Genomic DNA, 21199 nt, shown 5'->3' with positions numbered 1-21199 from the left:
TTATGAGTATATTCACACACAAAAAACAAGCAGAGCAGACAACAAGACCACATCATGTCAAGCCATCCAAATTCTCTGCAGCTCTTCCAGAACTGTGAACCAAAGTCAGCTCATACTGTCTGAACAGGAAATACAAGAGGCGGGAGGACCCCAATCAGTTCGTTACCCCCTGTCAGTTTCTACCCATCACATCCACAAAGACAGGATGGAGGCAGGCAGACAGAGAGGGAGGCTGGGGGAGGAGAGACAAGAGGGAAAGAGGTTAAAGATGTAGACAGAAAAAGATCAGCAGACAAGACCAGAGAATAGAAAAACAACAGAGAGACAGAGAGGATGTGTTGTTAGAGAAAAGAAAAAGAGAGAAACAAAAAGGTGTAGTACTGACTCGTGATATAATTTATTACAGTTGTTGAATGCCAATGAATCAACGATTAAAACAACATAAGGGTCGTCTATCAAGTGCATTTGGGGTACTTTTATGGGGTTGCAAATAAAATGTCGTTTCCACGTGAGCTGAGGAAAAGTGAAGAAATCCGAAGTGACAGAGTCAGACAGAATAAGGAAGAGAGAAAGAGAAATGTGTGGAGAGTAAAATGGTTGTAACTTGAACAGAGCGGGGATGAAAGGATAAAGAGAGAAGAAGAATGAAAAAGAGAGAGAAAAGAAAAGAAAAGAAGTGGTAGAAAGGAGACTGGAGGGGTCATACTATGCCAGATGTAACATTGCCTCACAATGTCCATCCTCATGTGTTACACATATACACACGGTCATGTGTTAGACAGATGAATTCATATGTGAATGAAGACAATACATTTCTCAGTAGGCCAGATTATCTGCCCAGTCATATTGCATACTGAGGGAAAGGTACAGTGGTTGAGTACTGAAATTATTTTTACAAGATAATTAAATGTGTTGTTCATACCCAGCGGATTCTCCATGCTGGTTGTACAAACATTAGTTCATCAGATGAAAGCATAGACACCAACACCTTATTGGACTGGCTCCTAGTTATATTGCTGAATTGTTGCTCTCCTATGACACAGAGCGCAGCCTCAGATATTCTGGCATGGCCCTTCTGGACGTTCCTTAGTCCCAGCTCAAGACTAAAGGTGACCGGGCTTTTGCAGTCAGGGCCCCTGAGCTTTGGAACTCCCTGCCTGAGGATCTGAGGCTGCAGAGTCAGTAACATCTTTTAAATAGCTTTTTAAAGCTTATCTTTTTTAAAAGGCCTTTTATTAATGTCAGGCAACTGTAATTTTGTTTTTCCTTTATAAAGCACTTTGTTATTATTATTAGGGCCCGAGCAGCGACCGCTGTGAGGACCCTATTGGAATTGCTAGGATTATTAGGGCCCAAGCAACGACCGCTGCGAGGACCCTATTGAAATGCAAGGAATTATTATTATGGCCAGAGCGCCGACAGTTTGATAAGACTCACAACCTGAGGATAACTACATGCCAATTAGGAGTTGTACTCAGTGCAAAACCTACTCGTAACAGGAAGTATGCCTCGCGTGATAATCATCATTTAATTTACAATTAAGTTTTCAGGGTGTCATATACATTTCATATACTGTAACATGACGTATGTTTAGTAGGTGTTCTTTAGCGCCACAGAAGGGACACAGGAAGCGACATGAGGCTGGCTCGCACCCCGACGAGGGCCCATTCATTGCTGCTTGCAGCTTTAATTAGTTTTAAGAGTCCAGGCCTGAACACATCCACATCCCCAAACTGAGTCATAGTCATAGCGCCACCTACTGACAACAGGAAGTCACCCTTCAAAAATCAAGCCCCTCCTTGTGGAGGAGTTGTAGTCATTGTGCCACCTACTGGCAACAGGAAGTAAGACTTTCATGACAATCATCATTTGATTTACATGAAATTTTCAGGGTGTTGGTGAATGTTTTGATAAGTGCTCTATAAATAAAGTGTTATTAAGTGTTATTAACAACGCCGCGACTGCAGCACTCCCTGAAGTGCGGTCAGGTGCGAAGGCCCGTTCATCGCTGCTTGCAGCTTTAATTATTATCATTATTATTACAACACCTCAAAAGTAGGAATAGGTTTCCCTCTAGAGTTTGGCCAATTTGACTTCCCTCAGTGAACTGGTATCAGTGATTTTCCACTTGAAAACCCTTAATATGAACGCAGTTGATCCAGGACATGCTGGCACACATTTGATGTTTGTGCTGCTCATTTTACCCTCGACCACATTTACATGTTAAAATAAGAAAAGAAAAAGAAAAAAGAAAATGCATATTTGATAGAACATAAAAAAGTCAGTTTTGTGTGTGTGTGTGTGTGTGTGTGTGTGTACTTGTACTTGCTTCATAGTGAGGACTGCAGAGTGAGGACATTTTTGGAAAGTGAGGACATTTTGGTTGGTCCTCACAACTTCAAAGGGCTGTTTGAAGGGTAAGACTTGGTTTTAAGGGTTAGGTTAGAATTAGGTCAGGGTTAGGGGGAGGGGGAGGGTTAGGCATTTAGTTGTGATGGTTAAGGTTAGGGTAAGGGGTTACGCAATGCATTATGTCAACGAAGGTCCTCACAAAGATAGAAGTACAAGGATGTGTGTTCGTGTTTGTGTGCGATATAGAAATTCTGTTGTTATAGAAAAACAGTCATTTCTCACCAGGACCTGTTTGTAGCAAGGCTTCCCGACAGTTTTCTTGTTTGGTGTATTGCTAGACAATTTACCAAAGAACCCTCGTCCTCCGTACATCTGAAATATTGAAAACCCCCTGCTGACATCCAAATCTAAAGACGTCCCCTCTCACCTTTGTCACAACATCACATATTCATGACATACAAAGAGGCCATTTAGTGATCCCTCCAGGCACACTGTTCACAGTCAAAAACCACACCCACACACTGGGCAGTGGCAGCCCCTCAAATATGTTCACCAGCACTATAAAAGGTGTTGATCCTATACTGATTTATACATGATTTAACCATTTGTTTATATGATGTTGTAGCCAAAGTCCTATTTCTGTGTTATTTTATATCGACTATTACCATATTCTTTCAATATGCAATAATGCTCTTTATATTATAAAGTAGTTAGCTTTGAATCCACATGACCAGGCCATCAGACAGCACTCGTAGTGAATCAGTGAGCATACACTGTAGCAAATGAGAGGGCTGCAGACAGCTGGAGGTTAAATAAATGTTAGGTGGGCTCTGAGGGCTAAGCCAGAGGCTTATGACAGGACTGCTGCATCTCTGCTCCACTGGAAATGGCTTATTAAGGCTGAATCCTCACAGCAGCCTGCCTACCTGCGTGTGCGTGTGTGTGTGTGTGTGTGTGTGTGTGTGTGTGACACAAAGGATGGAAAATTTGTCCAACTAGAAAACCACAGCACATATAAAGGCTGATGATGACACTGATATAGTCTGACAAATATTTTTTTTTTAAGATCATGGTGAGTCTGGACTGGTCTGTGCTAAATAGAGCAGGTCAGCATAAATAAAATATCACCATGAATTACATCTTGTTGTAGTATACAGGAGTTTAGGGTTAAAATGTTTGCCAAACATTTTTACAACTGCAATCCAGACACATCTGAACATTATCCTGTAGTTTGTGCCAGTTTACAGCTGAAATCTGAATGGAAACAATTGTGACCTATAAACGTTAATCATTAAATATGTGATGCAACAGAACGTTGATATTGGACGATTCTAAAAAACTCGGCATCACGTTCAGCGACAATGTTCATGAATGATCAGTGTCAACTTTTTTAAACATTCATTGCCAACCTTTTTTTAAATTATTTTTTCATTATTTCTATACAAATTCATGCATAGCAACTACAGTATGGTAAATCTATAGGTAAGGCTAGGAAACTGACACTTTGTTAAGGTTAAGGAAATATTGTAATACGGTGAAAAAATAAAGCCAACATTACTTGTTGGTCTCGGATTGGGACACCTACTCCCGTCTTTGACATGAAAGTCAAATGTGCTACATACCCATCCACCTTGTGGAACTACCCATCTTTACTTTCTGCCTCACTAAATATCTACTTCCCGCATTGGCACTGAATGTTGGCGGTGCACATAAATCAAGCACTGCAGAATCGTCTAATGTGGACAAATGTGGACAGATACTGGGCTGACAGAAGCCTAGATTGGCTTAAAATTTGTACGTTTATGTTTGTCATTATTACTGTTCCAGCCTTTAAAATCTACAGTCTTTGACCACTTCAAACAGATATTATCATCACTGTAACTGATTATCTTACAGACAAATTTAAGACTGCAAGCTGATTTCCACATTGTATCTTTTTTTTCCCACTTAATCGCTTATTCATTAAGTTTATAAAATGTCAAAATAAAGTGAAAAATCCCCTAAATGTTCTTTTAAGAGTAAGGTTTGGGTTCAAGATTAGAATTAGTCTTAGTTTAAGGTTAGGAAATGAGCCTTCAGTGGCAGGCCCTCACATGTATAGTAATACAAGAATGTGTGTGTATGTGTGTTTGTCTCCTGAGGTAATGTTCCTTTGTGCCAGCCAAAATAAATGAAAGGGTACAGTCTGGCCCTCTCTCTACCCCCCCTCCCTACTAACACTCCCCATCTTGTTTTAAATTACCTCTCCCTGCTCTTCCTTTATCCTCCTTCATCTCTGTCAGTCTTTTGTTCTCTTTGCCAACATGATCTCATCATATTTGATTGTTGTTTTTCACCATCTAATGCAAAACTCGCACACTCTTCATCACTCCATCTTTTGTATTGTATCATTTCTATCACAACATTGCTCCATCTCCTTTCTACTCAGCTTATCACTTCTTCCCCTCTTTCTTTCACTCATTCCTCTCCTCTCCTGTTATCTCTCCTCATTTTCTCCATCCATCCAGCCATCCATCCATCCATCCATCCTTTTAACTCCATGCCTCCATCAACTCTGTGGCGATGTCAGTTCACCACACCACCTCATTAGCACATGTGGATCTCTCCTCCTCCCTCCCTCCTGCCCCCCCCCCCCCCAACTTCATCTTTTCTCCTCCCCTCCACCTCCATTCCTCCTTGTCCAATGAGAAAACTCCTTGGTCACCAGGGCTCCTTAGCAACAGCACCACAAGGGGAAGGAGGGATGGAGGTTGGGGGAGGAAGGAGTAGAGAGATATGATGGTGGTGGGGGGGTAAGAAGGGATGAAGATGAGGAGGAGGAGGAGCTGAATGGGGAGACCAACCAGGCAGAAGTGTAAGGCTGGAGGTGTGTTTGCCATTATCAAAGCTTTGCATCTGAGGAGAGTGTGTGTCTGTGTGTAGGGGAGAGAGAGAGGAAGAGCATACAGGCCTGAAAGGGATGGAGCAAAAGTCCAATCACTGCGTTCTATCTCAGTGTGTGTGTATGTGTGTTTTAATGTAACAAAAGCTGAATTCACAGAACAGAAAAGGCATACTGTATATATACCCCAGAGAGCATCATTTCAAAGTCTTGCCACCAGCTTGATAGTGTGTGTGTGTGTGTGTGTGTGTGTGTGTGTGTGTGTGTGTGTGTGTGTGTGTGTGTGTGTGTGTGTGTGTGTGTGTATATGTGTGTATGCATGCATCCTAGACCTGACTCAGGAACAAGGTGCACCCAGTAATAATACCCCACGGTCATATTTCATCGCCTGACTAACTTTCATCTCTCTGTACAAACACACACCAAAAAAAATCCTAATTCTAATTGATAAATATTTAAAAAACAACAGCCTAATAACAAAGTCAAAGACGGGCATGAAAAACAAGCAGGCTGCCTTGTAAGCTCCCAAGTGACTTATTGAAAGACTGAATGAATAAACATGAATTTGATACTCTTAAGGGGCATGTGGTTTTATGCCTAAACACCAGGCTAAGCAATTACTAACCTTAGCCTTTCTCTCAGATTGCAAAAAAATCATATTGGAAAGACTCTTGACAATAAGCCACTGTAAGTCACTTTCAGCTCAATAGCTCAAATGTAACAATACAGTACAATACTGTACAATACAGGTATTACACAAATCAGAATATTTGATGGTGTGACTGTTCTTTTAGACAAAAGATAATTATATACTATCAAGCTGTTGATAGTCAGTGTTTTGTTTTTGATGGTAACCAGCTATTATGGCATACAGCTGTAAGCTAATGTGGAAGTATCTTCAGTTTGGAGCCAGAAAGACACTAAATAGAAATCCATTTAAAAATCACAACTTCTCTCACAATTAAATAAATAATTCAAATACAATACAATAATTATATGACATATCTTGTTGTGTGAACCAGTTTGAATTGAAGAATAGCACTGCTAACAAAATCACACTAACTTGGTGACAAATACATTGCATTTCTAATAGCTGTTTCGCAATAAAAGCCCACAGCTGTTTCACTAGCGGAAAACATTTAATATGAAGCAGCAGCAGCGGCAGGAAATGTTAAGTTTGCATTAGCAGTAACTTAACACAGCTCAAATACATTTCCAATACAGCTTGAAAGTAAATAGATGACGTTTTGGTGAAACGACTGATTGACATTTTTCTTGGGAGGACAATCTCTTATCTCCTGCTGTGAGGCCATAGTGGAATTTATTCATGGTTTGATGTGGCTCGGCACACTTTTAAAAGAAGACAACGTAGAAAAGCAATATTTCCACCTGCTTTGTCCGCAGTTGTTGTTGTTACAACCACAGCACCCTTGTTTGACATACTGTAATTCTAATAGTTTTGCGCTTGCAGATTTGCACATCATAGAAGACTGGACTATTGGCCTTGGAGGAGGTCTGCGCTCTCTGAGTGCACTTCCAGTTTTGTATTGTGTTTGAACTAAAGATTTTGAATTTTACTTTAGTTTCAATGTATTTCGCACAAGTGGACTTGAGAGTGAGTAATGGCTGTACCATTCTACTAGAAAAATGTGCGTGTGTGGATGTGTGTGTGTGTGTGTGTGTGTGTGTGTGTGTGTGTGTGCTGCTCTGTAAGCTTGGCTACAAGGCCTAATTTGCCAGCATGGGCCCATCTGCCTTGAGGTTACCACGGTGATTTAAGTCATTCTGCCATTGGCTGGTCTGTCCTGCAGCCTCACGCTCACACACACACACACACACACACACACACACACACACACACACACACACACACACACATACACACAGTTGTCCTGTCCAATTTCTCTGGCATAATTATGCTATTACCAAATTTAATTTTCCCAGGTCTCTCGCTCCCCCTTTCCAGTCTTATTCTCCTCCTTTCTTTCTCCTGCAGACAATCTCTAAAATGACATTAAGTCCATTATCGGATGTGTGTGTCCACCTATAGGGACACAGTGAACAGAAACCATCCTGTCCTCCATCGCCTTCTCTGTTCATTCATTATGTAGGATGATATTACATCTATCGCTCCCATCTCTCCTTCATCTTTTCATATGGAAAACACAGCTGGTCTAAATTCAGTCTCATATATTTTCATGCCATCTGGAATTATGAACAGATAGATTTTCTGCCCTTTTCATTATATTCCTCTTCTCTTTTTTCTTGTCATGTTGGTATGCCCTTTTTTATCCTGTTTTTAGATTATGTTTGGTGTATAATATATAGATAATATACAGAATATCTAAACTTTACTCAGCCTAGTCGCCAGAATAAAATGTAGCCATTTTACGTTTCTGCAAACCCCAGATACGTTGAATGTCTACGTTTTAATACGTATAATGCGTATCATATCGACATTTCTACAATACAAGTGACGTAGTTCAGATGACATCCTCTCGGGCAGACTTCCATACATGAAGGTGGAGGGGAGATCGGTGGCGTGATCAGTAGTCAGAGACCTGTGTTCGAGACCGCTGTTAGCTTCCTGTTTCAACCGATAAAACTGGACATTTGTAGCCGTTTTTGTTGCGACAAAACCGGTATTTTTACCCAAATCATGATGTTTTCCTAAGCCTAACCAAATGTTTTTTTGTGCCTAAACATAACCAGACCTTAACCACAGCATTTGAAATGTAGAGATTCAACGCTTGAAACATTAGAGATTCAACATATCTGTGGTTTGCAGAAACGTTAAATGGCTACCTTTTATTCTGGCGATTGGGTTGCCTTTACTATAGTGAAGAACCACATGACCTCGTTGTTTCAGCCCCTCTCAGCTCCTCATGTCTTTGTCTGGCTTTTTCTTGACACAGCAACAGCTTAGTGTGAGTGTGTGTGTGTTTGTGTGCGTGTGCTTGTGTATTTGTAAGATGAAGTGCATGAGCGTGCATGCACATTTAAACACTGTGAGGAAAGGCTTCATTCATTCAAATTCAAATTCATCGTGTTAAAATGACTGACATGTCAGTGTGCAAGTGTGTGTGTAGTGATTACTGCTCTGGCGGAGTGGTTAAAAGGTGTGATACTGTGTGTTTTTGTATGTCTGTGAGTGTGTGTGTATGGACACACGTTTAAGGGGATTAGGCAGCAGGATGATGGTGTGTGTGTGTGTGTGTGTGTGTGTGTGTGTGTGTGTGTGTGTGTGTGCTTATAAAATAGTGAGAGGGCTGGTTGAGTGTTTGGAGCTGCTGACAAATCTAATTAACACTTTGGAGATATCTATCAGGTACAAAATACACACACACACACACACACACACACACACACACACAAACACACATCCCTCCTTTAGAGGAGACAGTGGGCTGTTTCACAGAAATCATTTTATACACAAAGCACTTAGTATTAAATACAGAATTAATTAAATAAATAGCTACATTTATAGTTACAAAGCGCTCTAGGAGCAGCACAAAAAAATAGATAAGATTGTATAAAAATATAGATACATTGAAATTATGATTTTAGGAAAATACCAGTGAAAACAAGATGGTTTGCAAACATTTTGCCCTGATTTTGCTTTCAGATTTTGACAAAGTCTGTTCCAAAGTCAAAGAGCAACAAAAAGTATTAAGCCAGTCCTAAAGGTAACAAGAAGTCAGTGAAAAGAGGCTAAGACTACGTCCAAACTAACCCTTATGACCAGATAGATCTCCATCATGACTAAAACATTGAACCAATAGGGAAATGCCTAAATCTTTTCTTCTTCATCATCCTTTTCAGTGGGAAAACTACAAAACTGTACATCACTGAGATGTCAGTCAAATCACCAAATCAACAAATATTATGGTCACAAAATTTACATAAATAGAAGTTAATAACACAAGCTGTGCTGAAGAATGGCAAAACCAGCATTTAAAATGAGTGATGAAAAGCTGCCCTTGTAACTACCACACCATCCTGATGGTGTCTGACCAGACTTACATCATTGTTTTCCAAAAGTTTTCTTTTCCCCAACCGCACTAAAATGCACAGCCAACTGTGTTTCCAGATTTATTGACTCAAGATGGTTTTTGAAAAGCTCTGTTTTTGGGAGTGAAAACCACTGGCTTGGTGAGGATGGAAAGCAAAAGACAGGTGTGTTCTCAAATTTTGCCCGCTTAATGTGGACGTAGTTTAAAACTGACATATTGTGTGATCTCTGTCTTGTTTTCATTAAATGTCTCTCTACAGAGTCTTGGGACTGACTAAGGCAATACAGTACTTAGTGTGAACTTGGCATAAAAGCATGGATTACTTTACGCGAAAGCAGTAAGGGCCTGAATTTTGTAATGTTTCACAAAGATACCATGGTCAACAATGTTGAATATAACACTGATATACACTAATCTACTTTGAAGCATTTTGCTATGTAACAAACACAACAAAAATGAGGAGTGGAGATCAAGAAATTAAAACAAATCACTTAGGATGGATGGATAGAGTAATGCTGAGGCATATATCATCTCTGTCTGTATGTCATATCTTGGTAACTGGGTAAATTCAAATAAAAGACGATCAAACACAGGCTATCCCAGCAGCAGCATTGGTCACAAATTAAAGGAATCATTTCACGACTGAGTGGAGCAATGGCCAATGGCAAGCTGAGCCCTGAAACCTATAACCAATCAAGAGCGTCCTTAAGTGGAGTCACCCCCAAATTGCATTTTTAGATTGAGGGCAGCCATCGCCTTGTTTACTATAATGGATTTATGACACATTTTCAAAAGACGTACATACATATGTGCTGGTGGAGCTGATTTACTGTTTCATTATTTTCAGTAGTAATCTTCAAATTCCCTTATTGTGATTCTGTCTCAATCTTTGGTTGGAAGCACATCACCACCGTGGTGTGTTTTCTACTGCATGTCCCTGAGATCGTCTGTATCTTTTTAGTCATGGCTATCACTGCTCATGCTAACCCCCCTGACCTGTAACACATACATGTCAAGTTCTGAGCAGATTTACAGTTGAGAGCATTTTCATAGTGCTGTCTTATACCTGAACTTTGAGCACTAACATGAAGAAGCACATTTCTTTCCAATGCAATCACATTTTTCATTAATTTAATTTTTTTTTTTCATGTAGCTTCTCTGTTGGCATCATTTCCATGGTCATATGGTCAAAGCACTTGAGCCCTGTTACAATGTGCCGTCACGTGTGCATTTTAGTCAGTCCGTTGTGCCTGCCCTGTATAAACGAGCAAGTTGTTCAGGAATTATCAGCAGGTCAGAGTCTTACAATGACACTATTGACATTTGTGTTATTTAATTTTGTTATTTCTTTTTTCTTATTGACAATATGCCAGTATTTAAGTACCTTAACTGTGTCAATAAGAATTATGGCCAATGAGCCACTGTTGGATGTTTACATTTTTCAGAATAAATTATAAAAATGTTGGTTGGGTGTTCAGTTTTTAGGTACACCACTAGTGCAGCATATTGTCACCATTGAAAGCATACTGTTTTACACAAAGTTCAAGCACCCATTTCATTGGGTCTTTAAATCTTCAACTAAAAATGTGTGGACTGATGTGTGTTCATAGAATTTGTCTGTCGCAAATAATACAAGAGATGAGAGAAAATGGGCAGACTATGGAGACAGGAATAAAAACAGTGGACTGCAATGTTATTGTGAGATAGGGTATGTTGTGTCTTCAGAGGGCACATTCGCCTTTTGAAAATGTATACAGCAGCACACAGTCCTGACCTGACAGGACACACTCCCACACACTCTCAGTACCATGGTGGTTTCAGAGCATTTGTGTTTGAGTGTTAATCATTGATAGTGTGTCATAGTGTAACAGACAGACCTGTCCCTGGACCTCATATCAAGCACACACACACAAAGAGAGAGAGAGATGGAGGCCTGTGCGGTAATGGAGGTTAAGTGCCTGGCTCGTGGGCACAACATCTGTATTCCCACCTGGCATCAGGCAAGTCTGGGTTTGACCTTCTTTAACATGTTCCTCCTCCTTCCACCTCTCACTCATCTAACCCCTATTTTCCTGTTTTTTCACCTGTTTTTTACCATCACTGACTACATTTCTCTGCATATTAGCATGCAGATTTTCCTTCTGGGGAAATGCAGATTCGTTAAAACATCTTTCATAAGACAGCCAGTGCAACACATGAAAGGTGTCACAGTGCCAGAAACATTACCATCCTGATCATCAAATCACACAAATCCTGTTCTCAAATGTCTCACTTTTCTTAACTTGATGGAGCAACACATCTATTCTGATATGATTTTCGCCTGCTGTCAGCATATTTATTTCCTGATATTGACATAAGAAGCGTTGTTTTTATGGTGATAAACAAAGCTTGTGAGATCACAAAAGAATTATTAGGTGATTTCAAAAGTGAGAATATTTCAATTTGAAACAGTAATTCCTTGCACTGAAAAAAGTCACAGCATCACTTCCACCAGCAGGGTAAAGACCTGTAATCCAAAGCATTTCTATTTCGTTCATGTGAGATGGACCATCAGTGCAGACGATAATCTTCAGCTCTTTGGTTCTTGCTAAACTCAACGCACAGCTTTCAGGCAGAATATTTCATGAGAGAAACTTGGTTTGTGCTGCATGCAATGTTTTTTTTTTTGTTTTTTTTTTTAATATTCTGTTGATGAGGGCTTATCCGCTGCTATCTGGCTACACACACTTGCACATGTGAAAGAGACACACACACACACATACACACACACACACTTTGAGCCAACAGATTAACTGGACATGGCAGAAGAGGAGTCATCTACAGCTAAATCTCTACAGTTACGTAAATATATCAATCTAAGAAGCAGCAATGGAGAAGAAATACAGAGGGGGAGCAGACTGAGGACTGATGAAAAAATATGTTTCTGTAATCCTACTATTGTTTATGTTCTATTTCCATCAATTTTATACCTTACTGATTTAGTGCTTATTTTATACTCATAAAAAAATTACAAAAATGCTTGTGTCCCACTTGTCTTGGCTGTATTCTGTCACTGCTGTTCTAAGACATCAAAGAGTAGCATATCATTTCATTTCAAAGTAAGGGGGGGGGAAAGTTCAGTATTTGTGTAAAAAATGCGCAGGAACTCTGCTATTGAATGTTAGTTTAACTGAAATTATAAACTGTTTGAGCATTTTGCAGAAGGTTAATGCAACGCCCAATCAAACGGCTGATATCACGTTATGTGGCTTTATATTAGTTAATAGTGGAACCAAATGATACTACAATGAAGTCATAATGTAAACAACCATAAAAAGCAAAGAGCTTATGCCATATCGTCAAGAAAAATAAATCACAAAAATGAAAGATTGATTGGCAGTGGACATGGCTGAAGTTAACTTAGCCAAAACGGCTGGAAAGTTATTTTATTAGTCTGTAACAAGTTTATCACATTTATCACAGTGACAAGTTTGGATTGCATTTGAATCTCATGCAACTTGCAACTCATAATGTGACCAACTTGTGTGTGGTTTCACTGTGTAGTGCATAGTTCAATCTGAGTAAAAAAGGAATTATCCATACGTGAGTTTTGAATGTTACGTTTGCTAATGTCTTTTAGGAACTTTTTGCCTAATTTTTCAAAACAGCAGCACGAAGTCTTTGTGCAGATATACCCTTGTAATTCTAAGATAAGATCATGTCAATCAAACAACTACCAATACATATATATTATTAATTAAATTGAAAGACAATTTATAAGCATCTCTTCATGTAAGTCACTATAATGTCTGCAATGAATTTACATGACAGATTTATATCACCATAAAGAGGTGGGTAAATTAGGTTTGAATGGGTCACTGCGATGACATAGGCAATCCATTAGTGTGAATTTATGCATGAATTTTAGAAATATACATTACAATCCAACTCTATTATAGAGCTTGTGGCTGCATGAATATATGAAAGAGTGAGGGGAACCCTGTAAGCATATGTATGTGATTTGAGTGTGAGGGAAGATACAAATGGCACTGACACTATCTTATACTATCATATACAAACTGTGGTATCTGTGGCATTGTTTAGCACCCCAATTTCAGACCAAATTAAGACTACATTTACCATAAATCCTGCTGCTTCCCATCCATTTTTACTGCATATGAGTTAACTTAGCTAACTTTGACTTAAACTGATGTGTTTGAATGCTATACATGCAGAGAATGACAAAACACCATTGTAGACTGTCTTCTAAATTAAACTAAATTGCTAAAAATCAGGAAATTAGCATTCATTGCTAAAATAGCTATTAGTATTTGTTCAGTTTTTCTGTACTTGCCTAATTTTACCTCGATATGACAAACCTAAACAAAATAGTCTTTAGGCCAAAAAACTCTTAGGGCTGCAACTAATTATTATTTAATTAGTTAATTAATCTAGTGACTATCTTATCAGTTAATCTTTTGGGATATAAAATGTTTGGAAATGTCCATCAAGGTGATGTCTTCAAATTGTTAATTTGTCCAACCAATAGTCAAAACCCAAAAGATAAGCAATTCATAATTACAGTACATAGCATAGCAGAAAATATTATAGTCTCTAGATGACTTATTTTCTGATGTCAAAATGATCCACACGACAACTTTAAATCAAATTCGCATCCGTTTCTCTGCTTCCCAACAACAACATTGCTGGCATCAGATACATGGCCTTGAGCATTCTTTCTAGAATAAAAAGCCATGTAACATGGGTAGATAACAGAGTGACAATTTGTTCTGATCTTTTCCCTTTGACCATGGGGGGATGGGATGGTTCCTATGAGAACTCTCAACCAAATACTTGCAGTGAAAGGTGGTCTCTCTCTCTCTCTCTCTCTCTCTCTCTCTCTCTCTTTCTTTTCTGGGTGCATTAACCTCCTCTTCAAAACGCTCCTGAACAAGGGAAGGACTGTATTTGTGTATGTGTGTGAGTGTGTGTGTGTGTGTGTGTGTGTGTGTGTGTGTGTGTGCGCATCTGACGCTCTGGCACTCCCACTACTGTCCACCCTCCTGCATCCCTCAACAAACACTTATCCACATCACAACACAGACACACACCTGCAAATGAAAAAAAAAACCCCACTTGAAATGTATTAATGCAATAATCCTCCCACTTGCATATGCCACACACACACACGTATACACACACGTACACAAAATCTCTGTGAGAGCTGTCTGATAAATGTGTGTAATGTGCTAAGTGTTAAAAACCTCCTACGTAACAAACAAACAGCATGTTCAGACAGCCCTGCGTCACTACAGTCACTTAGGCCTCCCACACACACACACACACACACACACAGAGAGTGCATACAGTGCATACACTGGAGCAGAACATCCCTTTTTACAGGATCATTTTTGACCTTGCAAGAGGTCAACGTAATGCCCTCATGGTGCCACTGTTGTTGCAAGGTAAAGAGTCTCATTCTATTGCAGCTAAACATGATAACAAGACACAGACGTTCATACAATAAAGTGACACAGCTTACACCATACATTTTCTATGCTCCACATCATAAATCAATGAATGAATGATGTGTAACTTTTTTATGCCTTTTTCTAAATATAGGCACAGACTTAGTACTAAATTGTACTGAAGGACACATTCCAAAAGGTTCTTTGCTGATATATACATAGGCAACCCAAATATTCACAGCAGTAGAATTAACATTTACTCTGTTCTTATACTTCCACTGGATGTGAAGAAGAGGAAATTATTATAATTGAATTATTGGCTGATTTCTGCAAGACTACAACTTGTAAATTAGGTTTTGGCTAGTTTGTAGTGTTCTGAGAATTGACTGAGCCTAGACCAGTCAGTATCAGATCAATTAAAGAACTATGGACAGTGTTTAGATGACATGACTCATTAACCCTCATAACTCCTGAACATTATGAAAAACTACTTAAACTAGGTGTTAATAATAACATATATAAGACAACCATGACACCACAACTGCATGGCCAAGTTTGCAATTTTGGGGGATAGTTTAGGAGAAATTTGGCAACATTTCCATAACAGCTGGCAAGTTTTCCCAGTTCAAAAATCTGAAAATTACAGCCCAGTGAGTAGTGTGTTCAACCAGTCAAGTGTAAGAAGAGCACATGTTCATGAATTAATGAAAAGTTTTAGTAATCATCTATCGTACAGCAGGCTAGAAATGGTGTCAGTCCTAGAATAATTCATTCATGACATGTCTATTGAGCCTTGCCAGACCACAATAAGTCAAAGTACGCGTCACAAACTGTTCGGTACAGGTTCAGTATGCAACTTTCTTGTTTCGGTATGTCTTCACATGTGCAATTTAGTCAGTCCGTTGTGTCTGCCCTGTATAAACGAGCACAAGCTGCAGTTGTTCGGGAATTATCAACTTACGATGGAGCATTACTGACATTTGTACAATATGCCAGTATTTGAGTGCCTTAACTGTTACAGTAAGCGTTATAGCCAATGAACCACTGTTGAATGTTTAGAATATATTTTTTTAAATAAATGACCTGACCCTAAAACCGAAGTAGGGTTACCAAACATACAGAACCGTGAATTTTGTACTGTTACACCCCTAATATATATATATATATATATATATATATATATATATATATATATATATATATATATATATATATATACACACACACACACATACACCAATAATAAGCACAGGCTCTCTGATGATACTTGGATCAAAAAGTTAGCTAACAAATAACATAATATTATCTAAATCAATCAGCAATATCAATTAATACCATTCACTACTACTAGGAGAGATGTTATGAGACAGCCAACAATAGGTATGAGACAATTATTTATAATAAAATATATAATAATTATAAACTATTATCAGCCACTGGTGAGCTGGGTACCTCCAGTAGGGCCAACAGTGGCCAGATCACATCAGATCTTGTGTGATGTCTGTTATGCAGGACCTGAAGCTAACTCTGCTGTTGATCTCATTATAGGTATATGAGAATGAACAGAAATTAACAGAAAGAGCCAGAAAAGAGTAATTAAAGCCAGCTTTAAGAGTCATTGTGGCCAATGAGGTAACATGCACACAAGACATAATCGATATTTTTCCAATCAAGTGTGGCAGACAGACTAATCAGTGTGTGTGTGTGTGTGTGTGTGTGTGTGTGTGTGTGTGTGTGTGTGTGTGTGTGTGTGTGTGTGTGTGCGTGCAGCCTAGCAGTAAAGACAGCTGTAACCACATTGCATTTTTCTTCATTTTAACAGCCTGAATAATCACTGAAACAGTCAATATAGAGACATTTAAAAACAAAAGGTAAAAATAAGCCAAACAGTAGATGACATATTGTACATATTTTTCAAATCAACCATTTAAAATGATGAATGTGTCAAATAATTGGGAGCTACAGTATACAATACACAATAACACTAACTCTAGTAAAGCACATGTCATGCAGGATTAAAGTTTAACAACTGCATTCAGTCACACACATAGAGCAGTGCCAGCCTGAATTACATTTTCTAATAGATTTTGCAGTGGTTTCTGTTTTCAGGGTGATAGTTAGTGAAGAGATGAAAGCGATAACAGAAAAATGTGGACAAAGGCTATGAGCTGTGAAGAATTCAAACCCACACTAGTAAGTATAATACACTGTATTATGTTTGATCCACATGGACAGTCCACTCCTGTCTTTGAAAATGAATTAGAGTTCTCAACAAAGAAGTGCCTTTGTGAGGCTTTAAAGAACACAATCAAAAATCTTTTATATTTTCACAAAGTTGTTATTGCTAATTTATCTCAAGGCTATGTAAAAATGGTGTTTACTATGAATTTGACATTCAAATTTTTTAAAAAGGCTAGACTCTGTACAGAAAATAAAAGTGGTAAACTGAAAGGAGGTTGGTTTATTCTCCCCTTTACAAACACGCACACACTAGGTGTATCGCCATACAGTATATCAGTACCTCTGTCAGTGCAGCTCTTGCGTCCAGGTGTACAGCATTGCTAGGTGACTGTGTTGTATCCCCATTCCCATCAATCCTTCAGCATCCAAGAAACCAAAGAGAAAACAGCAAACACAAAGACTGAGCATCGGTCAGTCAAATCCACCAGAGACGCAAAGACAACAGATGTAACAACTGTAAAAATGGAGGAAAACACTACACTCTGTCCATCTCTTTCATTCAATCTATTTTCTTCTTCCTCACTCTCTCTATCCCTTTCTCTCTCTGTCTTTGCACTCGCTGTTTCTCAGTCTGTACACTCTCTCTCTCTCACACACACACTGATTCTCCATCTGTCACCGCCCCCTCTCCTTCACCCCTCCCACCTCATAAATTATTAATGAGCCTCCGACACACACATGCTCCACTGCTGTCAAACACACTCACACGCACACACGTTACAAGCTATGTTACAAATACTGTGGACAACCAGTGCACAATTCACTTTGTCTGTATGAGATCACAGAGGCATGTTTCATCTTGATTTCAGAAGAAATGTGTAGTTATTTGTTGGACTCAACCAGGATGTTTTTGATGGTAAACTAACCAAAACCATGAAAATCCGTACAGTAATCTTAACCAAAACTGCATACAACCACGAATGCATATGATTCAGCAACAGGTTTCCGTTTGGGGGAAGTCATAACCAAAGTCATTAGGATATATCCAAAAATATTCATGACAATCCATCCAACATTTGGGCATGGCTTAAAATGACAAAACAAATTACATTTATGCTTTACTTACTTAGCACCAACAAATGAAAAATTGTGGGGGGGAGATTAAGCCAGCCAGAATTAAGAATTGAAACTTCTAAATAGTTGGTTTGATTTTAACAAACTATCTCTGAATTTAAGCAAGACATAATTCATCAGGACAGAAATGGGCAGTCATTTGTATTGTATTTGCTTTGATGTATTAAAGAGTTAGACACACTCAAGACACGAATATCAGTGGGTCTGTCTGATGACACACTCTCCCCACATGTACACGTAACCCATAAAAGCTCAAACACACGTCAGCCGTGCATAAACACATTCACACGCAAAACACATGCAGGTCACAGAGAAGACAGGGCCGATCATGCATGAATGCAGAGCATGCATGCACACACACCAAAATCTCACACACACAAACACACAGAGTTGTCCATGCATGCAGTGCAGGAGAGGAACCCCCTCAGCTGGAGGCTATGTGAGTTTTCTCATAGACGAGACATGACTGGAAGATAGGTCAGTCAGAAAAAACTGTGTGGGTGGGTGGCAAAACCCAGCAAAAATAAATGGACAGATACAGTAATGTAATAGTAAACGCTACCCTTTTAAATACTAACAAACTATGCAAAGGAACACTCCAAAATGTTTGTGAATATCCTTATTTGCCATCTTACCCAAAGTCAGATGAGAAGATTTATATCTAGATATCAAACTAGTCACAGATCCATTCAAGAGTCAGTTGGGTTTTGTCTAGATTTAGGGCAGAGTGCAAACCTGGCAACCCCAGTATGAGGCTAGGACCTTTAAGATGTTGCGTGCAGTCACTGCATCCAGCTGTTTGCTCAAGAAAAAGCTCCAATGTATGTGATTGAATACACAAAGATGTACTGTATATCTGTACATATACAGATGTACTGTACATACGATGTATCTATCTATAGTATCTATCTATAATGCAGTTTTATATTTTTATTTTTGCATACAGGCTTTGTGCAAAGCTAGGCTAAACATACTTATATTGATATTAATCTTGTCTAACTCTTGGTAAGACAGCAAATATATACTGTATTTAGTATTTAGAAATAGTGTTCCTGTTGACTTAAGTAACAGCTATTTCAGTTGTGGAATTGTCATAAATAATTAAAGATACAGGTAGTTATACAACATTGTTTTGTACAGGTGACCAAGAAATGTATCATCTTAATATGGCTTGAATGTATAATATAATGTAGTTACTTAAAGGTCATGACAATAAAATAATTACATTAGTCAACAGATGAAGAGGCACCAATAAACTAACAAAGGGATCTGCAGAGGCATCTATTTTAAAGGTGTTTTCAGTTATTGTGGATTATAACACATTTACATGTATGTCACATGGGAGTTACTGTACCAGTTTCTGACTTGTAAATATTGTTTATGTCAACATCCAGGTGGTAAAACTCTGATTTGGCACTAAAGAATACGTAAGCGCCTGAAAAGCAAACAAAAATGAATGCTTCATGTCAGCCAAAGTCCATCATTCAAGGTAATTAAACCCAAATGTAATGGTAATTGTGCTTTATTTTCAATTCACATTCACTCACACGACCAACTCTGCAATCACACAACCAACTTAAGTTGATTTTAACGTGGGAATCTTTCCCGTCTCCACCTTCCATCACACATGACATGATGTGGCATTGGACCTCTGCTCAGGGTGGAAATTGGGTGTAGCAATACTGGGAATTATGTGAGGTCACCAAATGCCATGCATATTAGGATGATAAGGGTGTAAGCTTGCCTGCACAAACGGGTGCAAAAAAACAGACAGGTGAATAATAGAGATGTCAATCAAGCACAGTCTGTTTATCAATATGCCAACATTTACACCTCAGTCAAACATAATCATTAGAAAATAAACACTTGTGATATTTTCTTTAGGTTTTTTAATTAGCAAATTCAAAATGTGGGAATGTACTTAATGGGAGAGAAGACACACAAAGAGCAAGACAGAGCAAGAAATCTAGAAAGGGAAAGAGAGAGAAGATCAGTGGGAAGGGGGATGGGTGGAGGATGTTGGATGTTAAAGAGCCTCCTGCAGAGTTTAAGCTGACCTGAGGCAGAAAGAGAGATTTTCAGTTGTATGTATCTATGTGTCTTTCACTGGTGTGTGTGTGTGTGTGTGTGTGTGTGTGTATCTAGGCTTGACCTCCTGACCTCAGCCAGCATTTTCAGCTCCCTTCTGTCTCCAAACCCCCAAACAATCAATACCCCCCCCAGCCCCCCCACCTGCCGCCGCTAGCTATGACATGCAAATTACTCTCGCATATCATTAAAACATATGCCCTGATAACAATAGGATAACCTCAGCCCCCCTCTGCTTTTCCTTAAGACGTGCGCCAAGACATTCACACACACACACACACACGCACACACAGTGCACAAACAAAAGCAAAGACAAATCAACTCGTGCCCAGATGGACTCCAGTCAGTTGACCTCTGTCTGTTGCAGATCTGAGCAAACAGACATCGAGACAACTACACTTGAGCCTCTAACACACACACACACACACACACACACACACACACACACACACACACACACACACCTCATCAATCATCCTGTTACTACCTCAGAACTGAAGCTTGCAGCTTGGAGTATGCAATAACTTGTGTCCAATAACTTCCACTTGTTTAATGTCACATACTATGATTAATACTGAATTGTAATTATACAGACTGAGGTTAGCACACAAAGGAAAATCTATTAAATATGTGTTTACTGTCTTAAGGCCCTGTCTCTGAAAGCTCCAAAAATGGAGTAAAATGGTATGTAACATGTTGTCATGACCAGTTATGATTGATGTCAATCATATATTGACTCTACAGCTTTTATATATAAACATCAATGAATGATCATGATATGTATTGGCCAATATAAATGAAAAGACAAAAGTATAATAATAGAAAAATATTTTTTTTATGATCAATGTACTTTAATTAGAATTACAATTAGAAGATACCGGAGCTGTAGACCTGAGACTCTGAGACTTGAGACTTGAGTCATACTTAAGTCACAGAACTGACGGGAGACCTGACTGCTGTGAGAATTGACTTACTTGAGACTTGACTCCCTAAAGCTCTGACTTGACCCAAGACTTGAAGATATACAAAAAACCAGTATCGCAATTTTAACAAAATCAAAGATCAACGTTGAGGACCCTCCATCTCCCCCCATATACGACCAC

General features: G+C 38.9%; 1 protein-coding gene across 13 annotated transcripts in view; it reads right to left on the bottom strand.

The window, feature by feature from the left end:
• Window positions 1-21199, bottom strand: part of nfasca (neurofascin homolog (chicken) a) — a 167815-nt gene that overhangs the window by 90579 nt on the left and 56037 nt on the right. For 2 of the 13 annotated variants that reach the window (XM_044212820.1, XM_044212855.1), the window contains exon 1: window positions 17215-17608. The exons of 2 other annotated variants lie outside the window; for them this stretch is intronic. The gene's annotated coding sequence lies outside the window, so the exon portion shown is untranslated. Of the gene's footprint in view, window positions 1-17214; window positions 17618-21199 lie in introns of those variants that run through there. 9 more of the 13 variants (XM_044212892.1, XM_044212933.1, XM_044212882.1 and 6 more) reach the window with 8 other exon arrangements.

Source organism: Siniperca chuatsi, linkage group LG2, assembly GCF_020085105.1.
Source record: "Siniperca chuatsi isolate FFG_IHB_CAS linkage group LG2, ASM2008510v1, whole genome shotgun sequence".
In the NCBI taxonomy this organism is placed as follows: Eukaryota; Metazoa; Chordata; class Actinopteri; order Centrarchiformes; family Sinipercidae; genus Siniperca; species Siniperca chuatsi.
Note: the sequence above shows the minus strand (reverse complement) of the source record. Positions and strands in the feature narration are given on the sequence as shown.